We start from the raw sequence: 9,343 nt of genomic DNA, 5'->3' as shown, positions 1-9,343 counted from the left end.
TTTGATTACTATGTGTCTTCACATGTTTCTCCTTGGGTTTATCCTGTTTGGGACTCTCTGCACTTTCTGGACTTGGGTGGCTATTTCCATTCCCATGTTAGGGAAGTTTTCAACTGTAATCTCTTCAAGTATTTTCTCGGGTCCTTTCTCTCTCTCTTCTCTTTCTGGGACCCCTGTAATGCGAATATTGTTGAGTTTAATGTTGTCCCAGAGGTCTCTTAGGTTGTCTTCATTTCTTTTCATTTTTTTTTTTTTATTCTGTTCCGAAGCAGTGAATTCCACCATTCTGTTTTCCAGGCCACTTATCCGTTCTTCTGCCTCAGTTATTCTGCTATTGATTCCTTCTAGTGTATTTTTCATTTCAGTTATTGTATTGTTCATCTCCGTTTGTTTGTTCTTTAATTCTTCTAGGGGTTTGTTCTTTAATTCTTCTAGGTCTTTATTAAACATGTCTTGCATCTTCTCGATCTTTGCCTCCATTCTTTTTCTGAGGTCCTGGATCAACTTCACTATCATTATTCTGAATTCTTTTTCTGGAAGGTTGCCTATCTCCACTTCATTTAGTTGTTTTTCCTGGGTTTTATTTAGTTCCTTCATCTGGTACATAGCCCTCTGCCTTTTCATTTTGTCTGTCTTTCTGTGAATGTGGTTTTTGTTCCACAGGCTGCAGGATTTTAGTTCTTCTTGCTTCTGCGTTTTGCCCTCTGGTGGATGAGGCTATTTAGGAAGTTTGTGCAAGTTTCCTGATGGTAGGGACTGGTGGTGGGTAGAGCTGGCTTTTGCTCTGTTGGGCGGAGCTCAGTAAAACTTTAATCCACTTGACTGCTGATGGGTGAGGCTTGGTACCCTGAGGCGACCCAATACTGGAGCCCACCCAAGCTCTTTGATGGGGCTAATGGGTGACTCTGGGAGGGCTTACGCCAAGGAGTACTTCCCAGAACTTCTGCTGCCAGTGTCCTTGTCCTCATGGTGAGACAGAGCCACCTCCCTCCTCTGCAGGAGACCCTCCCACACTAGCAGGTAGGTCTGGTTCAGTCTCCTGTGGGGTCACTGCTCCTTCCCCTGTCCCTATGAGCACACTACTTTGTGTGTGCCCTCCAAGAGTGGAGTCTCTGTTTCCCCCAGTCCTGTAGAAGTCCTGCTAGCCTTCAAAGTCTGATTCTCTTGGAATTCCTCCTTCCGTTGCCGGACCCCCAGGTTGGGAAGCCTGACGTGGGGCTCAGAACCTTCACTCCAGTGGGTGGACTTCTGTGGTAAAAGTGTTCTCCAGTTTGAGTCACCCACCCAGCAGTTATGGGATTTGATTTTACTGTGATTGCACCCCTCCTACCGTCTCATTGTGGGTTCTCCTTTGTCTTTGGATGTGGTGTATCTTTATTGGTGAGTTCCAGTGTCTTCCTGTCGATGATTGTTCAGCAGTTAGTTGTGTTTCCGGTATTCTCGCAGGAGGGAGTGAGAGCAAGTCCTTCTACTCCTCTGTCTTGAACCAATCTGCCTATAACATTTCATATAATCTTATTTAATCCTGGTAGCAATCATATGATATGTATTATCATCCTCATTTTTACAGTTGAGAAACTAAGCCTTGAAGAGGCTTAAGAACTTTCACAGAGGAGAATGGTAAAGTAAAAATTTCCTCCATAACACAGAAGGAAAATGACTTTCTGTCTTTTTCTCTTTCTGCCTTCTACAGTAATGACTGGGAATCTTCCTATCTAAAAGTATCTTTGTCAAACTAGATACATTGTATGAACTTATTATTCATACAGGTAGTATGTAGCATTCCAGGCAGCGTATGTAAAGGCATGTAGGTGTGTGATGGTTGGGTATTTTGAGAAAACTACATAACATTCTATTTCTAGAGTGGAGGGTTCAAAATGAGGAGTAATTACTGATGACACCAGAGAGGTAAGGAAGGACTTAGTTCTTGAAGTTCCTTTTATGGGATTCTAATGTTCCTAGAGTTTCCTGTAGGTGAGTGATAAAATTGACTCAAGAATTTAAACAAAGGAGTAGAGAAATCACCATTAAAAGAATGAGTGTGTTGTTTCTGAGCCACAAAAACCACATAAAACATGATTATACACACATGTGGAGAGAGAAACAGACAAACAAACCGTGCCTTGGAATTTTGAGACAAGACAAAAGGAAGGTAAAATGATGCAAAACTGTCTCTACCCAGTGTACTTTATTTTGATACACACAGACTTTGGGGTATAAGCCTACACCTGTGTGATAACACTGCAGTCTTCACAAGTGAATCCAGGCCTTTTTCTCTGGATACATGTTTTCTATAATTCCAGTACATTTCTTAGCACGTTTACAAAATGAAGCTGCTTATAGAACAAGGGTCCACTTGATGAGCACGTATGAAAATGTCTTGCTCCCAAGAGCAAGTAAGCTTGCAGGTAACCTGTGCATTCAATTGGCATTTAGTCTGCAAGCTGATTCCTTGGACTCTGCATCTGTAGACGCTTGCTGGTATGTAGATGGATGGTTTTAATTTCAGATGGGGAAATCTAGTAATGCTGCTCTGAACCCTATAAACAAGGTCAGACATTTGTAAGAGCTGTAGTCCTCCAGAAAAACGTGTGCCTGTTTATTCTGTCTGGTGTGTTCTTTTGTATTCTTTCCAGAGATTTCTTTTAAAAAATGTGTATGTATCAAGGAATATGACAAATATTCCCATGTCTAAATTTTCTATGATTCCCAACAACTGAAATAACAGAAGGATTCCTTGGTTTGATTAGAGAGTAGGCTGTCATCAGGCTAGAAAGCATCAGCTGTCTGGAGTAGAGCTGAAATCAATATACTTTCAGGACCATTGGTCAGAGTGGAGTTTTAGGCTCTTTGAGAAGATCCCATTCCAATAAAAATTGTGAAATGGATGACACATCTTTGAACACCTCCTAATTCTTTACCCTCCTCCTTGCCTTGTGTTGCTTCTCTCCCTCATGCGTTTATCCTCTTGTGTAACTGAAAGTTTGACCTCGGCACTATCATCATCTAATCAAAATCAAACGATATTTCTTAAGCAGCAATTACGCACAAAATGGTTCTAGTTATTGTGGGCATATAAGGTCACTGCCCTTAAAGTGCTTTTAATTTAGATGAGGAGGCAAGACATTTACAAAAAGAAAAAAAAGGCATAATAATAACAGAAGGTAAAAAGCTACTATTGTGTAGCTGTTTTGTACTTTGTTTCCTACTCGCGTTTTTTTAATCATCCAATGGGAGATGCCAATGTAGAGCAATCAAAATTTATAACCAGCATTGTCTGCCCTAATCCACTGTCACCAACATGGAAACTGACAGAAGATTCAGAAATGACTCCAAGGTATTGAGCTTGGATGACAGAGTCAGTTATTGCATTCTTCACAAAGATGGGGAGTAAGCAGAACTATTCTTGATGGAAAATGAATCTCTAAAAGAACTGCTCAGATGATGTTTCTCACTCACCTATCCAAAAAAGGCCTGTGACGTCCTGCTGCCAACTTGTTGAGTTTGGTAGAGTAAAACTATCACCTGTACCAGCCAGCATGCTAGGGAGCAGAGACACAAGATTTCATAAATCATACTCTCTACTCTGGATCTTGGCATAAGTGTAGAAGAAAGTCGTGAGTGGATGGATTCCTGGAGGAAAAGAATGTTATGGATCAAGCAAAGGTGAATTATCAGGAAGCAAACACACCAGACTTCTGGATCAGCATCAATGGAGAACATTCATCAAAATGAGAGCAGTGGCAGGTCTGCAGGCTTCCATGGCTCTTTGCATTCTGTGACAGCACACAAAAGTCTGGACATTAGACTCCTGGAGAGCATCCCTGGTTGTAGGTCTGGAGGGCTTCTAAGCTCCTTGACTGGGGAAGTGCCAGCCTTCCCATGGCATAATCAGGGACTGAGGCCCAATGATAGCATGATATGGAAGAACCTTAGCTCCAAGCTTAATCCAGAATTGAAACACTCACTGATTGAGAGAACACCATCCCCTGGGGTGATCAGGAAACGGAGGTCCAAGCTTTGAAAATACAGCTGCAAAACTAGTAGAATTCTGTTCCAGCACTCCACTATTCATGGCTGTGGGAGCCTTAGTTCCTTCACTGGTATGATCAGGGACTGGGGTTCAAGCCACTGAGCATGTAATGTGGTTACAGCTCTTCACTTTGGCAGAACCATTGCTCTGACCTGATGTTGCAGCCCTCTGCCAGGATTGCTTGCCTTTAAGCATTCAGCAGAGCCAGTTTCTTTGAAGCTTTGTAGCAGCCAGTCTAAAGAGAATAAGTCTGTAAAAGTTAACCCTAACCTTCAAATGTTAAAGGAACAGAAATCTGGTTTGGAAGATGCTAAATTTAGGCGGTAGGAGAATGCAGAACTACCCAAAGAGACAGAAAGATTATCCAGAGAAGTATAAGGTGAATGAGAGGATTCAGGGCCAGAGAGGCAAAGAGAGAGATGAATTTCAAGTAAAAAGGGATATTTAAAATGCTAAATACTACTGAACCTATAGGAAGAATGAAATATAAGCAAAAGGTGTAAGAGTTAAAAAGAGAGGGGGATATTAGTGTCTATATTTCAATAGAGTTATGCAGTCAGAAATCAGATTAAAAGTTGTTGAGAAATAAAGAAGTGGTAAGAAGAAGTAGAGTAGAAAAAAGCAGAGGTGTGATAGGGCAATAGCTTGAGATAAGAAGAGACTGCAGCAAAGATTTTTCATTGCTAATGCAGAGATACCTGAGCACATGTGAAAGGAGCTTCTGAGGATGGAGGAAGATGGTTAGAAAGAATTTTTGTTCTCTGCCAGATGATTTCTAGTTCTACTGATGAGTTACTGTATGTTGAAATTAAAGGGCATCATGAGGACTTACGTCAGATAAGTGCTATCATTTGATTAAGGCTAATTTTATGACTGTAGTCTAACTCTTGGGAATATCTCTAATGGTGTCCTATCAGTCATCAAGCCAAGCTAAGAAAATCATATTTTTCTATCACCCTTCACATTTCAGACAGTTTTATCTGTATAAAACAGCATCCACATACATCTTTTCTTTCTCCCCCAAGCTTCAGTCGGAACAATTGTGGCCAAAATCAGTGGTAGGCAAACTGAGTGGGGATTCTCCTCTCTTCCTAGGAAACCATGTATCTAATTTCGATTAGCTACAAAGGAAAGAACCAGGAAAAAGTGAATTGACACTTTTTTTTTTACTTTCCAGAGGCTCAGCACATTACAAATGTAATTTTACATTTGTAACACTCTTTGAAGTGTAATACTCAGGTACTGAATGAGGAAACAGGTACAGAAAGTTTAAGAACATCTCAAAATCAGAAGAAATGTGAATGACTATACCAACATTGAACAATCAGATGTTTCTCATCCTTTTTTAGTGCTCTCAGCTTCTCTGTTGATATCATGCAGTTGAAAGTGGCTCCTTTCCAGGTTGCAAAACCATCACATCCCAGAATTTGTGCATTCTATCTTTGGTGGATGTTTTTCCATTCTGGATATTTCTGTTTTGAGACTTGATGACCTTCTTAAAGATATGCGTAGGCAATGGGAAAACAATAGCCCAGGTAGTTGAGTGCCAATGTCAGTTAAAATAATAGCCTGGTATCATGTAGGGACTTTAACCAGGTGAATGACTGTTTTTTTTTCCCCCTTCACTTTTCAACTCGTCATTCAAAAAAACCACACATCCCAGCAGATCATTTCACATATGAAATATTTATTAAGCTGCATCATATTAAGCAGAAAGAATTAAGGTTGTTTCCTGTTTCCTGATTCAGGTCCTTGGTTACACCATTAGAAAGGTTCTCAGCACATAACAAGGCTATCGATCTTCATTAATTTGTATCTGGGACTCAGGAACGTTAACTAGAGCCAGTGATAATTGTATTCAGAGAACAAGTCTAATTCACACCATCTTTTTTTTTTCTCAAGATTGAAAGATGCTGGGTTTTTTAAATACATGACCATTCATCCTATGGTAACCTGCCTTCCAATTTGAAGGTCACAGGCTTAAGAGTTGAGTGACAGATATTCTTTACCACTTTTCTTTCATCCCCTTCCTTCTTTCTGCTGGTTGCAGTACAAATCTGATGTCTCTCTTTTTTTTGCTTCTGTCACAAAATTTATTCTTCTTTCAAAATGCAGATCTGATATCTTGAACTGAAACAGCTATTGAGGACCATGAGGTAAAACTCATTTGTAAGGGTGGTGAAGCAATTAAGTTGAAGGAGACCAGATTCCTGGTCTACAAAGAAACAAACCATGTCTCATTATGAGAGAAAAATAAACTTGTACCTTGTTCAGACCACTGTTATTTTGGGGTTTCAGTTACAACTGAATTAGTCTTTATGGATGGAAATGTCACATAAAACATAGCTTATTTGGAGTGACATGTCATATCAAATTTGCAAAGACTTTTTCCCCCTGGGATTTTTTGATACTCTCTCATAGTCACATTTAATTTCATAGCTGAAGCTGCAAACAAGAGGTTCAGCAATACATAAGTTCAGCAATAGGTTCAGCAGTAGCATAGAGATATATTTTTGGCTAATAAAATTTTAAATAGAAGATTTATTTTGCCAACATTAAAATTTAAGAATTTTACATAAACTCTGGCAATTTGGAGTCCAAATTCATGGTAATAAATGATAGTTAGAACTGAGTGCAGGTGGGGCTAATGTTCCACAATTTGTCAGAATCTTCCCCTTCCCATCCCTATCAATCATGATACCTGGCCTATTTTCAGTTATATTATTTGCCTGACCTCTGTAGGCATTTGAATTTGTAACGGCCAGTTTAGGACAAAAATGTATTGGATGTATTACAGAAAACTCCACACACAGGAGGCTCCATTTGTTCTTTCTTATAGTCTGCTAATATTTTTGAGCTACTACCCTTCTAAATACAGTAAGTCCCCTACATACAAACCTTCAAGTTGCGAACTTTCAGAGATGCGAATGTGTGTTCGCATGCCCAATCACGTAAGTTAGTTCACGTGTCTGGCATACATTGTCACGTGTGTGCATCCTCTACAAGTGGTTGTGCTTTTGTATTCTTTACTGTGGAGTACTATATAGAGCTCAGCAGTAGAGTATCTTTATTTCAAGCCCAGGAAGCAAGCATAAAAGCAGTGGTGATGTAGCTGTTACTTTTCAAGGTACTGGATTAAAAATGTTTTCTTTATTTTTGTGCTTGTTTGTTTTTTATATATTATTTGTGCGAAAAGTATTATAAACCTATTACAGTACAGTACTATATAGCTGATTGTGTTAGTTGGGTACCCAGGCTAACTTTGTTGGACTCATGAACAAATTGGATTTACGAACACACTCTCAGAACAGAACTCATTCGTATGTAGGGGACTTACTCTAATGGGAATGTGATGGTGACAGGGACCACCAAAGTCCTTACATTTTCAAGGAGAAGACAGACAATCAGCAACTAGATACATTCTGATACATCTAAGTGTTACGACCAGAATAAAGGAAGTGTGAAGAGACAGAGAAAGAGAGTGATTGGTATTAGGGAGCCCAGTGCTGTAGATTAGATTATCAGCATAACCTATCTGAGGAAAGGCCATTTGAACTGGGACCTGAATGGCAACCAGGAGTCAGCTATTTAAGATCCGTGGAAGATTATTTCAGGTAGAGGGAATGGCAAGGATAAATAACCTGCAGTAAAAATGAGTGAGAACTGCTTGAGGAACAGAAAGATGATTGGCATGGCAGGAACATAGCCAGGAGAAGAGTGATATCAGAACAGGTTAGAGAAGTAGTTAGGGTTCTTGTTGTCCAAGGCTTTGGGGGCCTTAGCTGCCTAAGAATTCCCCCAACCTTCCTGGAATTATAAAAATGTCAAAAAGAAATCTTCCTTTTTCTCTATTTTCATGAAATTTCAATTTCTAAAAACAAAACAAAACAAAAAACTGTTGGCTTGTGAAAATAGATCTTCAATAATTTCATAGACTGATCAATTATCTTAGGTTTAACTAATGGAGGGAAACAGTAACCATCAAATGTTAACTGTATGGACATAGCAGACTGTTAGGTATACATACGCTTCCATTCCGAGTCTTCCAGTCTTCCAGGTTGTTTTCTTCAAGCTATTGTTTCTGAATCTCAGGAAATAGATAGGAGAGTGTTCATCTCTTAATCATGTACCCCAAGCAAACATGTAAAGCATATATTCCCTTTAAGTGTCAGAGTGAAACCTGAAAGACAAAATAAATTCAATGATGCAGTGACAGCTCTGAGAGAAGAACTGAGCAGTTTATCATTGTCACACAACCACAAACACATTCAGAAACACACATGATATACATTTTCTTAAAAAACTAAAGTCAACTTATATTGGTGGAAGAGCTTCTTTCTTAAATAGCAGCTTAAAATTATTAAGTACTAGCTTTTTTTCCAACACATCAGCAAATTGATCTTGATTTTTGCTGTTGAAAAAAAGGTGAGCTAAAAAAATTAAATCTTGGCATGTACGTTGTGTGGGAAGGAGACATGCAGAACAGCCATTCTTAATTAAGGAGACACCATGTCACAAACAATCAGAACTGAGCCCTTTGAAATGTTCCCTCACATGCCAGCAGAATATAAAACCACCATCAAATTTCCTGCATTCTGCATAATGTTCTGGTAATTAAACTTATAAACTTATTTTCTGAGCAACTCTCATAGTTGATAAATGCAGTTAAGGGCAAAATCCAACAAGGTTATTGAATAACAATCAGTGCATCCAGAATGAAAAATAACCCACCTTCTTCTGAAGTAAGATATGAATAGACTTTACTCTTGTAATTAATGTTGCTGCATTTTGCATGAAGATGGGATATTTTTCATTTAAAGCCCATGTGTTAATTTTCCTTCATAGGTAAGCCAAAAACCTTGACTCTTGTCATCAGACCTTCGGCACCTCCTTCTGTTTCAGTCTTGGGTCTCTGGCAATGCACAGCTATTCTGTATTTGGACTTCCATGCTGGCGTTAGGGCACAGATATTTACCAGAAACATTCATTTTGTTTTCAATCATACTGAGATTAAAAGAAGCCACGTGAAAACCAAATGCTACTTCTACTAACAGCGCATACGACAACAATCAATCTTAAAGGCAAGGAACCTTAAAAACCTGAATTAATGAAAGCTAAAGACGAGCTATTGTAGGCAAATGATGGTTGGGATCAAGCAGTACCAAGCATCAATATTTTGCAACAATCTTGCCAAGTCACAATGATTTTGAATCTTCAAATAATTCTGGACAGTTAATTAGAGGACCTGTGTTCTAGTCCAGCTCTGCATCTGGTCCTTGGTAAGAGTTTAAGAACCTCATTTAGCTTCTT

Source organism: Stenella coeruleoalba, assembly GCF_951394435.1.
Source record: "Stenella coeruleoalba genome assembly, chromosome: 6".
NCBI lineage: Eukaryota > Metazoa > Chordata > Mammalia > Artiodactyla > Delphinidae > Stenella > Stenella coeruleoalba.
This window is presented reverse-complemented; position numbering follows the sequence as displayed.